The sequence below is a fragment of the Mobula birostris genome, chromosome 11 (genome assembly GCF_030028105.1).
Source record: "Mobula birostris isolate sMobBir1 chromosome 11, sMobBir1.hap1, whole genome shotgun sequence".
Lineage (NCBI taxonomy): Eukaryota > Metazoa > Chordata > Chondrichthyes > Myliobatiformes > Myliobatidae > Mobula > Mobula birostris.
Window position 1 is genome coordinate 94883830 of NC_092380.1, and position 22521 is coordinate 94906350.

Sequence of the window (22521 nt, forward strand, 5' to 3'; positions counted from 1 at the left end):
TTCTCTCTTCTTTTATTCCTCACTCTGGCCTCTTACCTCTTCTCCTCACCTGCCTATCACTCCCCTGGTACCTCTCCTACTTCCCTTACTCCCAGGGTCCACTCTCCTCTCCTGTCAGATCCCTTCTTCTCCAGCCCTTTATATATGTGTTGCTATGCTTCCTGAACAATTTATGAATAAAATGTCATTGATAATTAAAGAAAATTGGCAGGAAGGATAGCAATACTAAGGCTTGCTACTCTTTGACGTCATACTGTCCTAATTTCAAGGTGATCGCAGTACGTAATTCTATAAGAGAAATTGCTCAACAAATGCTGTGTGAATTAACAACATCCTTTTCATCATAATTAGGTTTTGTCCTTTGGAGTTTTGCTCTAATAAGGCTATGTTCTATCACATTCAGCACAGGTGTCTGTACCTAATGGATTTCTTGCACCTGTGCACCACACCAAATATCACAATTTGTTGAGATTGCAGCTAGCAAATTTCATTTTGTGGAAAGTCATGTCACCTGTTATGATAAAACAAGCCATAGATGTGTTTGTTTCTTATTTCACAGTGACCAGATTTCACTGAAAAATGAATTTGTAAATCCACTTGAAGACAGTTTTTCAAAGATGGAACAATTATACACCCAAATTTTCATATAAAGACACATTTGTATTTATACACCACGATCTCAGGACTTTACAAGTAATTAAATAATTTTCTTTGTTGTAACGTTGGAAGCATGATTTGTCGATTCACTTAACCTATGCAAATGGACTTAAATTTTCATTGCATTCTCCTCACTATTCAATCTCACCAGTTGCATTTTGTTGGCAAATTTAGAAATGTTTCATTTGGTTCCTTGCTTAACATTTATTGTGAATAGTTATGCCCAAGCATTGATCTCTCTGGGATTGCACTGGTAACCATCTGGCACTCAGATGAAGTGGCACCTAACTCTATTCTGTTTCCTGTCAAGTAATTTTCATTCCATGCCAATATATTACTCCCTATTCACTCAATTTCACAGGAGACTTCATTAGAAACCTTTTGAAAATCCAAATACACCACATGCACTGGTTTATCTTTATCTATTCCATCCTCAGAAATCTTCAGTAAGTTTTTCAAACATGGTTTCCTTTTGATAAATCCATATTGACTTCATATCTAATCCTGTTGATCTTTTCTAAATAACCTGTTATCACATCCTTTGAAATAGATTCCAATGGTTACCTCCCTACTCATGTTTGGCTACCTGTTCTTTAGATTATCGGGTTCCCAAGATTTACTAGCTTCTAGTCATAATAATTTCTCCGCAATTTTTTCAATTTCCTTTAATTCTTCCTTTTTATTAGGTGCTTAGTTTTCTAGCATTTTTGGGAAATAATTTTTTTTCCTGCTCTATGAAAACAGACCAATGAATTTGGTTAATTACTCTGCTATGTTTGTTTTGGTATCCTTTGTACATTCTCCTGTTTCTGATTGTAGAGGACCTATATTTATCTTCAGTGATCTGTTTCCCTTTACACATTGAAATTTCGGTGCCTCACGTTAGCATTTTTGCATGCCTTTAATTCCATGTTTGCTCTCTAATCAATCTCTGGGTTCATTTTTGCTGAATTCAAAGTTGCTTCTTATCCTCAGGCTTGCTATCTTTCTTTGGAAACTTTATAGACTCCTCCTTGGATGTAATATGATCCTTCTTTTGTTAACTGGTTGGATTTATTTTCTGTCGTTTTTTTTATACTAGAAGGGACTGTATAACTGCTATAGGTTCTGCTTTAATTCCTGAAATGTTAGGCATCACTATCCAGTGTCCTGCCTTTCAATAGAGTTCCCCAGCCTATCATAGTTAACTCATACCTCACACCTCATCGATTCCTTTGCTTAGATTTAGGAACCTCATTTCAGATTGAACTACTTCACTTTTCAACGTACTGAAGTATTCTATCATGCTGTACTGACTCTTTCCTATGGATCCTACAGAACCTGGTTATTAACTACTCCTTCACAATGCATAGCACAAAGTCTGTGATTGTCTGTTCTGTAGTTGTCTTCTCAATATACTGGCCTAAAAACACTTAGGAATTCATCCCCCATGGCATTATTGCTTATTTCATTTGCTTAGTCTAACTGTAGTTTGAAGTTATCCCTGATTACTTGCATCTCAAATTTCCTGTCAGGACTTGTCCCCTATATCTTCATTAGAGTTTTTGAGGCTTTTAGACAAATCCTATTAATGTTCTCTGCCTCTTGCTGCAAAAGACTAGATCTGCTTATGGTACCTCTCTTCCAAATCTGAACATCAAAGGAAAAAGCTGAAACTGTAAAGTGCGGGCAGACTAAAATGGTGAATCTGAAATGTATGTAAAAGAAAGAAAGATTAACTTTATTTCCCACATATACATCCAAAGATACAGTGAAATGTGTCATTTGCATCAAATCAAATCAGCGAAGGTTGTGCTGGGCTGCACACACATGTTGCCACGCTCCCAGTGCTATTGTAGCATGACCAGAGCTCACTTATTGTAACCGCACATCCTTGGAAGGTGGGAGGTTCCAGCACACCCAGAGAAAACCTGTACAGTCATGGGGAGAATGTACAAGCTCCTTACAGACTGCTTCTGGAGTTGAACCCAGATCTTACAGTGGGTGCTGTAAAGTTATGTGCTATCTACTAAACTAATGCCTGTTAGATATGATAGAAGCAAGTTTGTATACAGGGGTGAGTTTACCACTGCCAGTTACTAATTCAGCTGAGGTAACTTATCAACTTATTAGCTTTATTGAAGTATTCACATTCTGTGAATAATATGAAACTTTGAAAATTGATTCTTATATGTATTGCAGACAACTGAGATGCAAGAGGCACTAAAATATAATTTTATTGATGACAAAGTTAAGGTCAGTTATTTAAGTAAAAAGAGCAATAAATAAATAAAACTATGAAATAATGTCTTAAATAACTAATTTCACAAGGTAATAAAAGCGTATTTTATTCACTTCTAAATTATGTCTTCAATTAAAGAACAAACAGTTTATAATAGAACAGTTGGGCATTCCATTGAAGATATTTTCTTACACATTTTGAGTGAAGATTATAAAATGAAAGACTACTATAAAAGTAATCTCCATCAGAAGATTACCAAATATAAATGTAATTAAATCGTGTTTTCATATAAATCAGTTATGTGGCATCAACATTTATTTGTGCTATTTATTTTCTCCATCCCACAAGAGATGTAAAAAATATCTCTGTGTACAGAATGAGATGAAACCAAATCAAACAGGGTATAATTGTATAAATACACTGTTTAGGAAATATTCCAGATTGTATCAAATTGTGTTTTAGACAGTTACTTTATCTTTCTCTTTAAGAATTTATTTCAGTAAAACTTTGAGACAAGCTATTTGCAGTTTTAGGAGCCAGGGGCCACTTAAGTTCGATGAGCAAAGTAGTCCTTAGTAAACAGCCAAGTTCCCAAGACTGCATTTCAATAATACACCCCAAAGGCATTGCTGCTCTGTAATTTTTTTTTTTCTGAAGGGATTGATGTTCTTTGAAAATGGAAGTATTGGAATGTTTATTTGGAGATTTATGCTTTCAGGCTTTCTATGAAAATTATATTTGCTACTATCAGTTGGATGGGTCATAATGAATTTACAATATAAATGTACATTATGAATCAGGCAAATACTCTGTCATAAAGATAGTCTGATCAGCCTCAACAAGCAAGAAAATAGAATAGTACACATGGATAAAAAGGAAGGTATCTTGAGACATTCATGTCTCCTGTATAAATGTTAAATAGAACCAATGTTGCTTTTTGCTTACTTCATTTTACCACTCAGAATCCCATATCCAACCACTTAATTTATTATTTCATCCATCAAACATTTCAAAGAAAAATAAAATGTATTTCCTTTTATGTCGAAAAAAGGGACTGATTTCCCTTTTAAGCAGGTTTGTTCACAACTTGGCAAAATCTCTTCTATAGGCACAGGTCAGTAACTGAATCTGAAATCATCTCTGTATAAACCAGTGCCTGGGAGAGAGATTGTCATTTTGTGTATGGTCTCCTGCAATATTTCTGATAATGAGATCCTCCTTTGGCAACCAAAGGATTCAATCACATTTACACTGTGTGTGTGTGTGTACGCATGTGGGTTGTATCTCCATTCAAGGCATGATGTAACCAATTATGATACTCTCCACTGTGCATCCATAGAATCTGTCAAGTTTCAGCAAGTCTGAAATAAGGAAACCCAGAGCACATCAGGTGGCAGCTGCAGAGAGAGAAATGGATAAAAGCCTGAAGCATTAAGCCAGTTTCTCACTTGCTTTAAGTGATGCCTGAATTACAGAATTGAGTGCTTGCTGTATTTAATGCTTTCATTTGGGCTGGAATAATGTGAGTAAGAATAATTTTTTATCTATTATGAATCTATTATAAATGAAGTTCAGATTTCAAACAGTAAAATGCTACTTAACATATGATCCTGTCATTACATTTTACATTAAAAATATTAAGTAGTGAGGGGATCTTCTATTGAATTGCTCACAATTATCCAGGAGATGCAGCATGTTATGATCCAGGCTAGAAAACCTATCATACTCATGAGAATTGAAAACAATTAAGCACATTGTCACTCCTTCATCCCTCTTTGTTTCATTTCTGTACCCAAAACAGAAGCTACTTGCATCTCCTCTAAAGATCTGCATAGTAGATCTCTCCTTTCCACTTCGCACTAAAGGGTGCAGTTTCACTCAGTGGCCACTTTACCAGGTACAGGAGATACCAAATAAAGACATCACTGAGTGTATTTCTGTATGTTCATGGCCTTCTGCTGCTGTAGCCTATCCACTTCAAGATCCCATATGTTGTGCATTCAGAGATTCTCTTTTACACACCATTGCTGTAATGAGTGGCTTTTTGAGTTTCTGTAACCTTCCTGTCAGCTTGAACCATTCTGGCCATTCTCCTCTGACTCCTCTCACTAACAAGGTGTTTTTGCCCACAGAGCTACTGTGCCTCGTTTTTTACACCATTCTCTGCAAACTCTAGAGATTATTGTGTGTGAAAATTCCAGGAGATCATCAGTTTCTGAGATACTCAAACCACCCTGTCTGGCACCAACAATCATTCCACAGTCAAAGTCACTGAGATCATATTTCTTTCCCCTTCTGATTCTTGGTCTAAACAACAACAGAACCTCCTGACCATGTCTGCATGTTTTTTATGGCATTGAGTTGCTGCCACATAATTGGCTGATTAGATATTGGCATTAATGAGCAGGTGTGCAGGTGTACCTAATAAAGTGGCCAGTTAGTATATGTCATAGTCATACTTTATTGATCTCGGGGGAAATTGTTTTTTGTTACAGTTGCACCATAAATAATTAAATAGTAATACAACCATAAATAATTAAATAGTAATATGTAAATTATGCCAGGAAATAAGTCCAGGACCAGCCTTTTGGCTCAGGGTGCCTGACCCTCCAAGGGAGGAGTTGTAAAGTTTGATGGCCACAGGCAGGAATGACTTCCTATGATGCTCTGTGTTGGATCTCGGTGGAATGAGTCTCTGGCTGAATGTACCCCTGTGCTCAACCAGTACATTATGTAGTGGGTGGGAGACGTTGTCCAAGATGGCATGCAACTTGGACAGCATCCTCTTTTCAGACACCACCGTGAGAGAGCCTGTAGTTTTGTGGCTTTATTCTTTCCTATGACAATGGTGTTACATTCCCTTTCTGCCAAATCCTTTTCCCAGCTGTACCAATCCTAAAACAGAGCATGTAGAATTTCCCTTGCACTCTGCTAGAACTTGAATTCGATCAGCTCCCTAAATTACTTTGTTCCACCACTCTCCAAAAAAGGAGATTCTCCATTACATACTGCCTCTAAATAAATGGGAAATTTATCAAAATAAATTATTTTTATCTTCCAGGTACATTAGTAATTTGTTCCTCCACTTCATTATTCACTAGTTATTGAGATTTTCTAACAGTGAAGGATTTTCTTTTTGGTTTCTTATTAAGGCTTTCAAATTGACTATCGATTTAATGGAGGACATTTAAATCATTTTCTATGTGTTTTTTAACGGGAAATTCTTTTGGCTTCAAACATAAGTCCTTGCCTTGTCACCTTTTCGATAATAGCAAACTATAATGAATCAGTTCATATCCTGTGGTCATCGGCTAGCTCAGTGCAGCAGGAGATCAGAATCAACACATACATGCCTTGCATATGCCCTCAGATCAATCCCAGATAATGGTCAACGGATACCTTATCTTGAGTCTTTTGTCAAACCTTCATCCCGGTTCTCCATAACCCAGAAGTGAGCAGCAAACAGAAGTCATTTTCAATATACAAACATGTTCATGATTTGTCTCTCAAGCAATTCCATGGTCCTGCTTATAAGCATAATCCATTCTCTTTTTGCACTCACAGGACAAAGGCCATGCCTAAAGATCCAAGCCAGACGATGAAGCAGAATTAGGAATATAAATGTTAATGAGTCTCAGAATCATTTAAAACACAACCAGGCCCTTTAAGCTAGCCATCAAGTGTCTATCTACACTAATCACTTTTTATCAGGACTTGGCCCATAGCCTTCTATAACATTAAAATTTTTAAATGCTAGTCCATTTGTTTCTTAAAATTGCCACGATCACTTTCTCAGACAGTGCATTACAGACTTCAACAACCATTTGGGTGCATTCACTACCTTCTTCACCACCTCATTTAATTGTGCTGCATCTTGTTCAAGAAAGCCCTGTTGTTTGTCAATACTTCCCAGGGTCCCACCATACATGGTGTATGAGGGGTGATTGATAAGGTTGTGGCCTAAAGTAGAAGGAGTCAATTTTAGAAAACCTAGCACATTTATTTTTCAACATAGTCCCCTTCTAAACGTACACACTTAGTCCAGAGGTCATGGAGCATACGGATCACTTCTTTGTAGAAGCGGTCCACAGCAGGTGTGATTGATAAGTTTGTGGCCTAAGGAGATGAGTTACAGAGCTCTTGTTACAGCACGTGCAGTTAAACTCTTTAAGTGAAAATGCAGAAAGTTTGAAGTTAATAAATCATCTCCTTCTACCTTAGGCCACAAACTTATCAATCACCCCTGCTGTGGACCACTTCTGGAGGTCCAAGACGCCGACTTCTACAAAGAAGATATCCATATGCTCCACGACCACTGGACTAAGTGTGTAAATTTAGGAAAAATAAATGTGCTAGGTTTTCTACAATTGACTCCTTCTACCTTAGGCCATGAACTTATCAATCACCCCTCATATATACTACCTGAACTCACTTCATAATGCATCATCTTTTGCTTATCAGGATTAAATTCCATCTTCTATTGATTTGTTCCATTTATCCACTGATCAATATCAATCTATTGCCTAAAACTATCTTCTTTGTTAATACCACTACCACCAATATTCATACTGTCAACTGTCAAAGTTTAAAGTAAATTTATTATCAAAGTATCTGTGTGCTACCATGTACTACCTTGAGAATGATTTTCTTGCAGGCATTTACAGGGAAAAAGAAATACAGTATAATTTTTTGAGAAAAGCTGTACTTAAACAAAGACCGATGTGCAAAAGAAGACAAATTATGCAAGTAAAAGTAAAACTGAGAACATTAGTTGGAAAGAGTCCTTGAAAGTGAATCTGTAGTTCATAGAATCAATTCTGAGTATGGGTGAATGAATATCAGGAGCCTGATGGTTTTAGAATGATAAATGTTCCTGAACCTGGAGGTGCGTGTCCTGAGGCTCTGTACCTCTGGCCTGACGGGAGTAGCAAGAAAAGGACATGGCTTGGATGGTAGGTGACTTTGATGGTAGACATTGCTTTCTTGTGGCAGTTCTCCATGTCAAAAGAACACTGTGTTTGTGATGGACTGAGCTGTATCCACCATTTTCTGTAGCTATTTCCATACCTGGGCTTGGTGTTTTCTTACAGGATGTGATGCAAACAGTTAGGATAATATCTACTGTGCATCTACAGAAGTCTGTCAAAGTTTCTGGTGAATGCCAAATCTATGCAAACTTCTAGGAGAGTAGAAGTGCTGTTGTGCTTTCTTTGTGATGAGTTTTGCATACTGGTCTCAAAAGATATCCTTTGACATGTCAGTGTCCACTTCTGTTCTCCTAATGAGGTTCAGCTCATGGACCTCCAGCCTCTTCCTCCTACAGTCAATAATCAGCTCTTTGGTTTTGCTGATATTGAGTGAGAGATTGTGTGGTACAACCCAAATCGATTTTCAATCTCCCTCTGATATCTCGATTCGTCACCACCTTTGATTTGGCCATCAACTGTGGTTTGTCAGCAAACTTAAGTCCGTCATTGGAGCTGTACTTAGCCACACAATCATAAATATAACGTGAGCAGAGCAGGCAAATTGATGAGTGTAAGTTGATAAGAAAATAATTAAGTTGATAAAAATCAATACTGTGGGTCAAGGAGCTTGAAGAGTAATTAGAAAATTTCTTGGGAAAAGAGGGAAAAGTTGAGGTAAGTAAAAATATGTAAGAGAAGGTAGGCCTGGTAAAGAGCAAGAAAGAAAATTTGAAACTGAAAAAATATATATAATGAAGTTCCAGAAAAAGCCACTTGTGTTGCAGTGATTGTGAGGCAAAAGCATGTCACCCTGTCTATGTGCCTGCCTCCATTAATGGGACTTTGTACAAATGTAAATGAGTTTTTTGGTTTTTCCTTCCACGAATATTAAACTTGTGAGCAATTTTACAGGAGATCCATTCATCTACCTATTAAGTTAATTTTCTTTGTTTGTGTATTAATGGGAAATTCTTTTTTTCGGATTAAGGTTTGCAAAGTTTCAGTTGTCAGTTTTCTAGCACACATTTATTACAAGTACTAAATGGGACCAAAGTATAAGAGCATTCAGAACATCACGCACACTCAGAATGTCCAGTAGATTGTCTTTCTTTTAAGCAAAATAACACATAATTTTACTCAGTAAAAAAGATGACAATTCATTATTGCTTTAAGAAATATATCTGCTTGGGAAGAATTGATTTAGCAAAAGAAGTATCAGCTTTGCTAATGGTTAATTAACTGAAGGTGGTTGTTATTGTTAAAGAATTCAAACACCCCCTTGAATGCTCATATACCCACTAACTAATGACTTAACATTGCAAGGCTGAATTTTGGCTCCTAATTTTTAGTTTGTTATTAACTAAAGCAATTTTCTTGTTTGTTGATTTAGTGATTGATCAGATTTTACAATTTGCCGTGAACAGTAACTTGTCGAAACTCTTGCAGCATCAGTGTGCATCACATACTATGTATTTGTCAAATCAATCAATGTTATAAGACAGTTTCAATAAGAAAAATGGATTATTGCAGCCTTCTGTTTACTATTGCCATTAATTCTAATAAAAACTGAGCTCTAATTAGCCTTCTACTTTTCTCTAATCACCTTAATTCGATTCTATTTGTCTAAAAAAGATCAGCTGGCTTGCAGTAAAAACACAGCATGCTACATTATTGAATACTGGTGTGAATGAAAATGGTTGACAAAATTGGTAAATGGAGTGATTTCAAATACAAAATCTTCTACTGTTATATGCAGTGCTTCTGTAGCAGACAACTTTGCATTTTCATGACCAATAACCGTCGTCTCTAAGTGAACAGATTTTGAGAACCGTTGCTCAGTCTTGTAGGTTTTCATCTGAAAGAGAAAAATAAAACAGAAATTAATTCTTGGTGTGTAGAACATAGAACATAGACCATTGAAATCCTACAGAACAATACAGGGCCTTCAGCCCACAAAGCTGTGCTGAACATGTCCTTACCTTAGAACTACGTAGGCTTACCTATAGTCCTCTAATTTTCGAAGCTCCATGTACCTATTCAGGAACCTATTAAAAGACCCTATCATTTCCACCTCCAACACCACTGCTGGCAGCCCATTTCATGCACTCACCACTCTCTGCGTAAAATATTTACCCCTGACATCTCCTCTATACCTACTTCCAAGCACCTTAAGACTATGTCCTCTTGTGCTAGCCATTTCAACCCTGGGAGAAAGACTCTGACTATCCACATGATCAATATCTCTCAATATCTTGTGCACCTCTATCAGGTCACCTCTCATCCTCCATCGCTCCAAGGAGAAAAGGCCAAGTCAACTCAAACTATTCTCATAAGGCATGCGCCCCAATCCAGTAGCATACTTGTAAATCTGCTCTGCACCCTTTCTATGGTTTATAGAACATAGAACATAGAATAGTACAGCACAGAACAGGCCCTTCGGCCCACAATGTTGTGCCGACCCTCAAACCCTGCCTCCCATATAAGCCCCCACCTTAAATTCCTCCATAAACCTGTCTAGTAGTCTCTTAAACTTCACTAGTGTATATGCCTCCACCACTGACTCAGGCAGTGCATTCCATGCACCAACCACTCTCTGAGTAAAAAAAACCTTCCTCTAATATCCCCCTTGAACTTCCCACCCCTTACCTTAAAGCCATGTCCTCTTGTATTGAGCAGTGGTGCCCTGGGGAAGAGGCGCTGGCTATCCACTCTATCTATTCCTCTTATTATCTTGTACACCTCTATTTCCACGTTTCCACTTCCTTCCTGTAGTGAGGTGACCATAATTGAGCACAGTACTCCAAGTGGGGTCTGACTAGGGTCCTATATAGCTGCAACATTACGTCTCGGCTCTTAAACTCAACCCCACAATTGATAAAGGCCAATACACTGTATGCCTTCTTAACGACAGAGTCAACCAGCATAGCAGCTTTGAGTGTCCTATGAACTTGGACCCCAAGATCCCTCTGATCCTCCACACTGCCAAGAGCCTTACCATTAATGCTATATTCTTCCATCATATTTGACCTACCAAAATGAACCACCTCATACTTATCTGGGTTGAACTCCATCTGTATCTTCAAATTGTTGGAACCAACTGCTTGAACATTTAAGAAGGTAACATGGGGGAAATATTTGTTTCATGTGTAATGTGGTAATGTACACTCAGTGGCCACTTTATTAGGTACACCTGTTCATTAATGCAAATATCTAATCAGCCAATTACATTGCAGCAACTTAATGCATAAAAGCATGCAGACATGGTCAAGAGGTTCAATTGTTATTCGGACCAAATATCAGAATGAGGAAGAAATGTGATCTAAGTAACTTTGACTATGGAATGATTGGTGGTACCAGATGGGGTGGTTTGAGTATCTTAGAAAATGCTGATCTGCTGGAATTTTCATGTACAAGCTGCTTGAAACAGTCTCTAGAGATTATAGAGAATGGTGCAAGAAACAAAAAAAAAATCCATTGAGCGGCGATTCAGAGAAGAATGGCTAGACTTCAAGCGAACAGAAAGGTGACAGTAACCCAAATAACCACATGTTATGACAGTAATGTGCAGAAGAGCATCCTTGAATCTTTGAATTTTTGAATTTTGAAATTTAGTGGCTATGGAATGTACAAGCTGTGAACACTACTTGTAAAATTTAGTCCAAATGACTGCTTTGGAACTGAATGGGAGGAATGGAGTTTAATACATAACTACACCCTATATTTATGCCTAATACACTGAACAAAGTTGTGATCATCCTTCAATGGAATGGGAAAGCAATGCTTTAAAACACACAAACACATGGTGAATTTGGTGTGGGTGTGAGGGGTATGCTGATATTCTAGAATATAGTACAATCAGCAAAGAGGAGTTGTTAGATGCCATGTATTGATAAATTTTAGAGAATGAGATCTATCTCAGGATGCTAGGAGAAGCACGAGGGAAGGTAAATGGAACTCTGAAAGAGCTACATACGCACAAAATTCTGCAGGAACTCGGCAGATCCGGCAGCATCTATGGAGAGAAGTGAATAGTTGAAATTGCTGGCTGAGAGCCTTCAGCACACCTAGAATACAGGCTGACAGGTGATAGGTGAGACCAGGTGAAGGGGATGAAGTAGGAAGCTGGAAGGTGATAGTTAATGCCAGGTGAGAGGAATAAAGTAAGAAGCTGGAGAACGATGGCTGGAAAAGATAAAGAAACATAGAAAACCTACGGCACAATACAGGCCCACAAAGCTGTGCCAAACATGTCTTTACCTTAGAAATTGCCTAGGATTATCCATAGCCCTCTATTTTTCTAATCTCCATGTACCTATCCAGGAGTCTCTTAAAAGACCCTATCGTTTCCACCTCCACCTCCAAATGTTCATAAATCCTGCCTCTCAGGAACTTCTCCATCAACTTATCAACCAATGAATTAAGACTCACTGGTCTATAATTCCCTGGGCTATCTCTAATCTCTTTCGTGAATAAGGGAACAACATCTGCAACCCTCCAATCCTCTGGAACCTCTCCCATCCTCAATGATGATGCAAAGATCATTACCGGAGGCTCAGCAATCTCCTCCCTTGCTTCCCACAGTAGCCTAGGGTATATCTCATCTGGTCCTGGTGACTTATCCAACTTGATGCTTTCCAAAACTCCAGCACATCCTCTTTCTTAATATCTACATGCTCAAACTTTTCAATCCATTGTAAGTCATCCCTACAATTGCTAAGATCCTTTTCTGTAGTGAATACTGAAGCAAAGTATTCATTAAGTACCTCTTCTATTTCCTCCAATTCCATACACACTTTTCCACTGTCACACTTGATTGATCCTATTCTCTCACGTCTTATCCTCTTGCTCTTCACATACTTGTAGAATGCCTTGGGGTTGTCCTTAATCCTGTCTGCCAAGACCTTCTCATGGCTCCTTCTGGCTCTCCTAATTTTATTCTTAAGCTCCTTCCTGTTAGCCTTATACTCGTCTAGATCGCTATCATTACCTAGATTTTTGAACCTTTCGTAAGCTCTACTCCCCTACCATCCTTTCCCTGTCTCATTGGAACGTACCTATGCAGAACCTCATGCAAATACCCCCTTAACATTTGCCACATTTCTTCTGTACGTTTCCCTGAGAACATCTTTTTCCAATTTATGCTTCCAAGTTCTTGTCTGATAGCCTCATATTTCCCCTTACTCCAATTAAACACTTTCCTAACTTGTCTGTTCCTATCCCTCTCCAGTGCTATGGTAAAGGAGATAGGATTGTGATCACTATCTCAAAAATGTTGTCTCACTGAGAGACCTGACACCTGACCAGGTTCATTTCCCAATACCAGATCAAATACAGCCTCTCCTCTTGAAGGCTTATCTACATATTGTGTCAAGAAACCTTCTTGAACACACCTAACAAACTCCACCCCATCTAAATCCCTCACTCTAGGGAGATGCCAATCAATATTTGGGAAATTAAAATCTCTCACCACAACAGCCCTGTTATTATTAGTCCTTTCCAGAATCTGTCTCACTATCTGCTCCTCCATCTCCCAGTTACTATTGGATGGTCTATAAAAAAACACCCAGTAGAGTTATTGACCCCTTCCTATTCCTACCTTCCACCCACCGAGGCTCTATAGACAGCCCCTCCATGCCTTCCTCCTTTTCTGCAGCCGTGACACTATTTCTGATCAACAGTGCCACGCCCCCACCTCTTTTGCCTCACCCTCTGTCCTTTCTGAAACATCTAAAGCCTGGCACTCAAAGTAGCCATTCCTGCCCCTGCGCCATCCAAGTCTCTATAATGGCCACAACATCATAGCTCCAAGTGCTGATCCACGCTCTAAGCTCATCTACTTTGTTCATAGTACTCCTTGCATTAAAATAGACACATCTCAAACCATCGGTCTGAGCGCATCCCTTCTCTATCACTTGCCTATTCTCCCTCTCGCACTGTCTACAAGCTTTCTCTATTTGTGAGTCAACCGCCCTTTCCCCCGTCACTTCAGTTTGGTTCCCACCCTCCAGCAATTCTGGTTTAGACCCTCCCCAATAGGCTTTGCAAATTTCCCTGCCAGGATATTTTTCCCCCTTGGATTCAAGTGCAACCCGTCCTTTTTGTACAGGTCCCACCTGCCCCAAAAAAGGTCCCAGTGATCCAGAAATCTGAATCCCTGTCCTCTGCTCTGATCCCTCAGCCACGCATTTATCCTCCACCTCATTCTATTCCTATACTCACTGTCGCGTTGCACAGGCAGTAATGGCGAGATTACTACCTTTGAGGACCTGCTTCTCAACTTCCTTCCTAACTCCCTGTAGTCTGTTTTCAGGACCTCCTCCCTTTTCCTACCTGTATCGTTGGTACCAATATGTACCACGACCTCTGGCTGTTCTCCCTCCCAATTCAAGATATCATGTACGCGATCAGAAACATCCCAGACCCTGGCAGCTGGGAGGCAAACTACCATCTGTGTTTCTTTCCTGCATCCACAGAATCGCCTGTCTGACCCCCAAACTATAGAGTCCCCTATCACTACTGCCATCCTCTTCCTTTCCCTCCCCTTCTGAGCCACAGCGCCAGACTCTGTGCCAGAGGTGCGACCTATGTTGCTTCCCCCAGGTAGGCCATCTCCCCCAATAGTACTCAAAGAGGAGTACTTATTGTTAAGGGGGACGGACAGCCACTGGGGTACTCTCTAGCATCTGCCTCTTGCCCTTCAGCATCTGCCTCCTGCCCTGTAGAAGAAAAGCCTTTTGCATCCTAAGTGGTGTTTCACATCACAGTAATTGACTAAACATTACCTCTACAAAATGAAAAGAAATATTAGGGATAACTGACCCAAAGCTTGGACAAGAAAATATGATTTAAGAATTGAGTGGAAAGAGAGAAGGAACTTGTGAGAGCAGGGAAGAGGAATGGCTGAGACCAGGAAGATTCACACAGCTAAAGTCACATCTGCTGATCATGAAACAATATCATCAGGGTGTGAAAGTCCAAAGCAGAGATTTTAGGGATTTTTGGCACTGGAGATTAGAAGGCACATGGTAGTAGATGGGCATATAGGTAGGTGAGCACTGGACAGAAAATGTGAATTTTAAAATGTAGATATTCTCAGATGAGGACCACAAGATCATAAGATCACAAAATAATTAGAACATTTGAACCATTGTCTGATCCATTGATCCTTTTTTCAACCCCATGCTCCTACCTTCTCCTCATAAACCTCAACCCCTTTACCAATCAAGAATCTACCAATCTTTGCCATAAGTATACCCAAGACCTTGGCCTCCACAGATTTAACACCCACTGTCTGAAGAAATTCCTTCTTATCTCAATTTTAAAGGGATGCCCCTTTATTCTGTGACTGTGCCTTCAGATTCAAGACCCTCCTGTAAATGGACATATCCTCATTACTTCCACGCTATCTAAACTTTTCAGTTTCAAGTAGCAAGTGGGAACGCAAGTTATTTAGTGTACCAATACATCGAGACTGTTTTTCTCAGCTCTGAACACAACACACCAACAATGCTGGAGGAACTCAACAGGTCAGACAAAATCTATGGAATAAACAGTCGATGTTTTGGACCGAATAAAAATATGAGGGGAGGGGAAAAAGAATAACTAGAAGTTGATAGGTGAAGCCAGGTGGGTGAGGAAGGTAAAGGGCTGGAGATGAAGGAATCCGTTAGGAAAGGATGTGGACCGCAGGAGAAAGGGAAGGGGAGGGGCACCAGGGGAAGGTGACAGGCAGGTGAGGAGAGGTAAGAGATCACAGTGGGGAACAGAAGAGAAGGGGAGGGGGAGGTATTTTTTTTACTGGAAGGAGAAATCGATATTCATGCCATCAGGTTGGGGGCTACCCTGAGAGAACATAAGGTGTTGCTGTTCCACCTTGAGGGTAGCCTCATTGTGTCATGAGAGGAGGCCAAGGAGGCCTCCACCGGAACCAAAAGACAAACCAGCAGCTTTAGTCAACAGGAAGGTCTTCCAGAGTTACATTCATACAGTAATTTAAATAAATGTCTGGCTAACCTGTCAAACGTTATACTATATAAGTGGGGAAGGTCTAACATGTTGAGTAGCAAACATTATCAGTACGATTATAACAAGATAACATACTCAGGTTTTCTTTTCTGGGGTCAAACATTTTCTCCACAATCTATCTACTCCAAAGTTTTTGAATTTAAAAACTGGAGCTCATAAATTTCTCCAAGTCTTAACTATTGACCCAAATGCATTAACCTCTTCAGTCTTCATCATACCAGTTCCAATGCTCAAACACTTCTCTTGTGTCAGTACTCAAGGTGGCATCAGAAAGATAAACAGATGGAATATAAGGTGTTGCTCTTTCACATAGAGGATGACCTCACTGGGGCATAAGAGGACGCCATGGACTGACATGTCAGAATGGAAATGGGAATCAGAATTAAAATGTTTGACCACCAGGATGTTCTGCAGAGGTGCTCGACAAAGCAGCCCCCTATTTATGACAGGTTTCATCAATGTAGAGGAGGCCTCATCGGAAGCACCAGACACATTAGATGACCCCAGCAGATTCGCAGGTGAAGTACTGCCTCACCTGGAAAGACTATTTGGGTTTGACAATAGAAGTCAATGGACAGGTGTAGCTTGCATGGATAAGTGCCAGGAGGGAGATTAGTGCGAGAACCAGAAAGTGGGGACAAGGTAAAGATGTGTTTAATGGTAGGATCCCTCTGGAGATGGTTGAGGTTACAGAGATTGATGTGTTGGATGTGGAGGCTCATGGGGTGGTAGGTAAGGACAAGAGGAACTCTATTACTGTTAAAGCAGTGGGAAGATGGGGGTAAGCGTGGATGTCCAGGAAGTGGAAGAGATGTAGGTGAGGGCAGAATCACTGGGGGATGAAGGGAAAATTTATTCTTTGAAAAAGGAGGACTTTTTTGATGTCCTGGAAATGAAAGCCTCATCCTGGGAACTAGTTCGGTGGGGACGAAGGAACTGAGAAAAGGGAATTTCATTTTTTTCAGGAGACAGGGTGGGAAGTGGTGTGATCAAGATAGTCATGGGAATTGGTAGGTTTATAAAAGATGTCTGTTGACGGCTTGTCTCTAAAGATAGAGACAGAGAGATTGAGAAAGGGGAGGAAGGTGTAAAAATTGGCACCTCCATCCCGGCTCTATATGTTACAAAATTAATTTCATTCAGTGTAAATAATTGGGTGAAAGTATACCGATTCTGAAGCTTAGTTGGCCCCTTCTGATCAAAATCGATGTTTGTAAGTCTGGGACTTTCCTAGTGTCAGTCCTGCACATATCCATCAAGGAACAATGCAAATTTCAGATTCTGACAATATAAGTGGGAGCTGCCACCAAACATCATAACAAGTCAAGAGCACGCTGAATATCTTCATTTAGGTATCATTTAAATGGTCACTGCTCTCAGTTGGACATGTCTGCAAGCAGAGCCAGAGATAACCAAAGATGGCTTGGACACATTCTAAAGGGCCTTATAGAGTGGGAAAGAGAGGGGAAATCATGTAAACACGACAGGCTCCAGATGCTGACATCTGGAACAACAAACAATCTGCTGGAGTAATGTTTTGGGTCGCACAGCATCTGTGGGAGGAAAGAAATTGTCAATGTTTTAAAGAGTCATTGAGAATTCAAGAGGGTAATTGGCCAGTAAGAAAGAGGAGGTAAGGTTGTGAGTTTAATGTGATTGGTAGACTGAGACAGGGTGTAAGATGACAGACAGTCTGTGCCAGGTAAGGGAGGGAAGTTGAAAGACAGTGGCAAGAGAATGACGCATGAGGAAAGCAAGAGGAAAATAAAATGTGAGGCAGGTGGGACAGGCGATTGAATGTTACAGATCTTCAGAAAGGAGATAAGCAGGAACAAAAAGGGCTACCAGTGCAGGAATCTGACAAATGAAGAGAAAATAATATTATGCATATCTCAGTGTCAATCCCATGGTTAGCACATGCATAAAGGTACATGTGGCAAGTAATTCTGAGAAAGTGGCTGGCTCTGAGGGAGGAGTTGAAGCCTCCTTTAAATTTCAAATTTCAAATTTCAAAGTAAATTTATTATATAAGAACGTATATGTCACCTCTACTACCCTTAGATTTATTTTCTTGTAGGATTCACAGCATCACAAAGAAATACAATCACTGTCCTACAGCCTGGTTGTCTGCCAGCCATGTGGGTTTTACTCTTTAGGTTGACAGTCCTGTTTGAATACTGAGAGAAATGGTAGAAACTGGATTAGAATGAGGCTGGTTCCATTGAGATCTGCATAGGATATGACTCATTGCATATACTGAGGTGGAACTCATTGGTAACTTCCTGCCACACTGTTTTTAATGAGCGTTGCATTATGCTGGGAGGGTGTCTAATTTTTTGGAACACACAAATATCAAATGGAGTGACAGTATCATGTAACCTGTATAGGGTTTCTTCCTGAAATTATTACCTACCAGTTGTCTCACCTATTCTACTTCCTTACAACTAAAAGGTATCTGTCAAAAAATGTTTTTTTATGAAACTGGTATCACTTTGGTCTTTGTGCTCTTTTGTTTTAAAAACTGCAAAGATTTCATAAACAAGCTATCTTTGAGTTATCTCTATACCAAGAGGATAGTTTTTTAAATTGATGTCAGTCTGATGTGCCCTATTAATGTCCTCTTGATTTTATTTCCCCTCTCACTCATGAGAGGAGCTGGAGACGGCAGTAAAGGCATCATTTGTTCTCTACCATTATAATTGAAATTGAGCCCAGAGGTGAGAACTGACAGGCTAGTTAACTCCTGATCCACGTTCATTCCTAACCTTGCACATGCAGGGTCTGTTGTCAGACTCATCCCCTACTGATGACAAGTGAAATCCTGCTTTCTTTTTCCCTCCTCCCTCTTCCTACACAAAGCTATCTCAGCAACATCTGAACCGAGGTTTAGCTGTGGAAGGTTTGCACAAGCATCAACTGGGATTAATTGAAACGATAATTTAATGATGTCAAGATTCAGTTCAAAGAAAATTCTCACCAATACATTTTTCCTTATATATCTTTGTAGGATATGTACACCCACTCCAGTGCAATATCCATGAGATTCACCAGGATATGGCATGGGATGGCATGTTCCAGTTGTGTGGAGTGATTGAATATGTTCAGTTAGTTTTGCTTGAAAGCTGAGGTGTGCTAAAAGTGTAGTAAAATAGGGGGGCAGAGACAGAGGATATAGTGAGAAAGGTTTTCCTGTGGCAGAGGATATAGGAGTGAGAGGCTGAGCGGATCTGAGGAGGAACATTCTCACCCAGAGGCTAATTGGATCCAGCATGCAGTGTCCGAGGGGATGGTGAAAGCAGGTACTCTCACTGCATTTATCTAGATGAACATTTGAATTGGCAAAGCACAAAAGACTATGAATCAATTGTCGGTAAATAGGAATAGTGTGCAGTAGATAGGAATTTGATTGTTGGCATGAACATGCTGAGCTGAAGAACCTGTTTCTCTATAACTGCGTCATTTCAGTGAGAGCAGTTGAAAGTAAATTATGGGTCCAGTGTTATCTACACACCAGACAACAGGTGGATGATGCTTTGTAAAAGGAACTTCAAGAACCCAATAAGTTTATATGACAACCTGAATTCATGACTGATAACACCTTCCAATTAAATTCCAGATTGACTTAATTGAATTTAATTGCTCCTGTTACCAAGATTTGAAAGTGCCTCCATGTTAAAGATCTATACCTCTGGACATTAGTGTAGTAACCAAACTATGGAACTGCTGCAACTATATACATTCCATTGTGACTTAGTAAGGTGGCTGCTATATTTAGCAGCATAGTTCTTATTCACAAATAGATCTTGCTGGCAAAATTCAAAATCACGAACTTGCAGATACTGTAAATTTGAAAATAAAAACAGAAAGTATTGGAAGTATTCAGCAGCTCAGGCAGCATCTGCAGAAAGAGACACAGAGTGAATGCTTTGGGTTGATGGCCTTTCGTCGGAACCTTTCATGCACTTGAAATGTTGGCTCTATACACCATTGACCGATACTGACTAATCTGCTGAAAAGTTTCAACATTTTCTGCTCTTTTGCTTCCAATATCACCACGTGTTGGCGTGTGGCCAAGTGGTTAAGGCGTCGGTCTAGTGATCTGAAGGTCGCTAGTTCGAGCCTCAGCTGAGGCAGCGTGTTGTGTCCTTGAGCAAAGAACTTAACCACACATTGCTCTGCGACGACACCGGTGCCAAGCTGTATCGGCCCTAGTGCCCTTCCCTTGGACAACATCGGTGGCGTGGGCATGGAGAGGGAAGACTTGCAGCATGGGCAACTGTCGGTCTGCCATACAACTTTGCCCAGGCCTGCGCCCTGGAAAATTTCCAAGGCGCAAATCCACGGTCTCACGAGACTAACGGATGCCTATTATTATCACCACTCCATGCACAATTGCCTAACTCAGACACCAAGATAGTTACCGAGAAAATATGTGAAATAGGCTAACACAAATTCAGATGGAAATTCTGTATTAATAACTTCTTGAACATTTGAAACAAGATGTTCTAAACCCTCCAATAAGTTATGTATTACTTTGTTATTTTCCTCTTGTAAAAGCTGAATTTATTTTTTTTCTTGTTCTACACAATCCGTGTCTAGTCTTGGAGTATTCAGCATCAATTCAAAAAGATTGAGCTTGAAGTTATATTTATAAATGCATATCTTTATCAGTAAATCAGTTTTCCTAGGAACAAAGTAAGCTTTGCTTCCTGGGATGTCACCAATGGATCAGAGCAAAGCTGCAGGATCATTTCTCAACTACTGGGGTTATTGAATCATTCAAAACCTCAACATGAATCACTTTTTGATTGGTTTGTAAATTCTCTGCCCATGGGAGACAAGGAGCTCTTTGCCTGCTTCATAATTTTGACTTTAAGAGCTAGATGTAGCACAACAATCGTAGCGCAAGAGTTCATTCATGTGAAAAATATAAAGGCGTTCAAACACAGAAGTTAATCATTGCAGATGAGCTTAAAGTGATCAAGGAGGGCCACTTCTTCAGATTTATCAGAGGATCCATATAATACATAGAACACAGAATATAGAATAGTACAGCACAGTAAAGGCCCTTCGGCCCACAATGTTGTGCCGACCCTTAAACCCTGCCTCCCATATAACGCTCCACCTTAAATTCCTCCATATACCTGTCTAGTAGTCTCTTAAGTTTTCACTAGTGTATCTGCCTCCACCACTGACTCAGGCAGTGCATTCCATGCACCAACCACTCTCTGAGTAAAAAACCTTCCTCTAATATCCCACCTGAACTTCCCACCTCTTACCTTAAAGCCATATACTCTTGTATTGAGCAGTGGTGCCCTGGGGAAGAGGCGCTGGCTATCCACTCTATCTATTCCTCTTATTATCTTGTACACCTCTATCATGTCTCCTCTCATCCTCCTTCTCTCCAGAGAGTAAAACCCTAACTCCCTTAATCTCTGATCATAATACATACTCTCTAAACCAGGCAGCATCCTGGTAAATCTCCTCTGTACACTTTCCAATGCTTCCACATCCTTCCTATAGTGAGATGACCAGAACTGGACACAGTACTCCAAGTGTGGCCACACCAGAGTTTTATATAGCTGCATCATTACCTCGTGACTCTTAAACTCTATCCCTCGACTTATGAAAGCTAACACCCCATAAGCTTTCTTAACTACCCTATCTACCTGTGAGGCAACTTTCAGAGATCTGTGGACACGCACCCCCAGATCCCTCTGCTCCTTCACACTACCAAGTATCTTGCCATTTGCTTTGTACTCTGCCTTGGAGTTTGTCTTTCTAAAGTGTACCACCTCACACTTCTCCAGGTTGAACTCCACCTGCCACTTCTCAGCCCGCTTCTGCAACTTATCAATGTCTCTCTGCAATCTTTGACAATCCTCTACACTATCTACAACACCACCAACCTTTGTGTCATCTGCAAACTTGCCAACCCACCCCGCTACCCCCACATCCAGGTCGTTAATAAAAATCATGAAAAGTAGAGGTCCCAGAACCGATCCTTGTGGGACACCACCAGTCACAACCCTCCAATCCGAATATACTCCCTCCACCATGACCCTCTGCTCTCTGCAGGCAAGCCAATTCTGAATCCATCTGGCCAAACTTTCCTGGATGCCATGCCTTCTGACTTTCTGAATAAGCCTACCGTATGGAACCTTGTCAAATGTCTTACTAAAATCAATGTAAATCACATCCACTGCACTACTCTCATCTACATACCTGGACACCTCCTCCAAGAACTCTATCGGGCTTGTTAGACACGATCTGCCCTTCACAAAGCCATGCTGACTGTCCCTGATCAGCCCATGATTCTCTAAATGCCCATAGATCCTATCTCTAAGGATCTTTTCCAACAGCTTTCCCACCACAGACATAAGGCTCACTGGTCTATAATTACTGGGATTACCCTACTACCTTTTTTGAACAAGGGGACAACATTCACCTCCCTCCAATCTGCCGGTACCATTCCTGTGGACAACGAGGACATAAAGATCCTAAGCAGAGACTCAGCAATCTCTTCCTCCACCTCATGGAGCAGCTTGAGAAATATTCTGTCAGGCCCCGGGGACTTACCCATCCTAATGTATTTTAACAACTCCAACACCTCCTCTCCCTTAATATCAACATGCTCCTGAACATCGACGT

At 40.2% G+C, this 22521-nt stretch overlaps 1 protein-coding gene across 5 annotated transcripts in view; it reads right to left on the reverse strand.

The window, feature by feature from the left end:
* Positions 1-3026: 3026 nt before the first annotated feature.
* LOC140205260 (leucine zipper protein 2-like) overlaps positions 3027-22521 on the reverse strand; it is a 562336-nt gene continuing 542841 nt past the window's right edge. For all 5 annotated transcript variants that reach the window (XM_072272727.1, XM_072272728.1, XM_072272726.1 and 2 more), the window contains one exon: positions 3027-9700. The gene's annotated coding sequence lies outside the window, so the exon portion shown is untranslated. The remainder of the gene's footprint in view (positions 9701-22521) is intronic.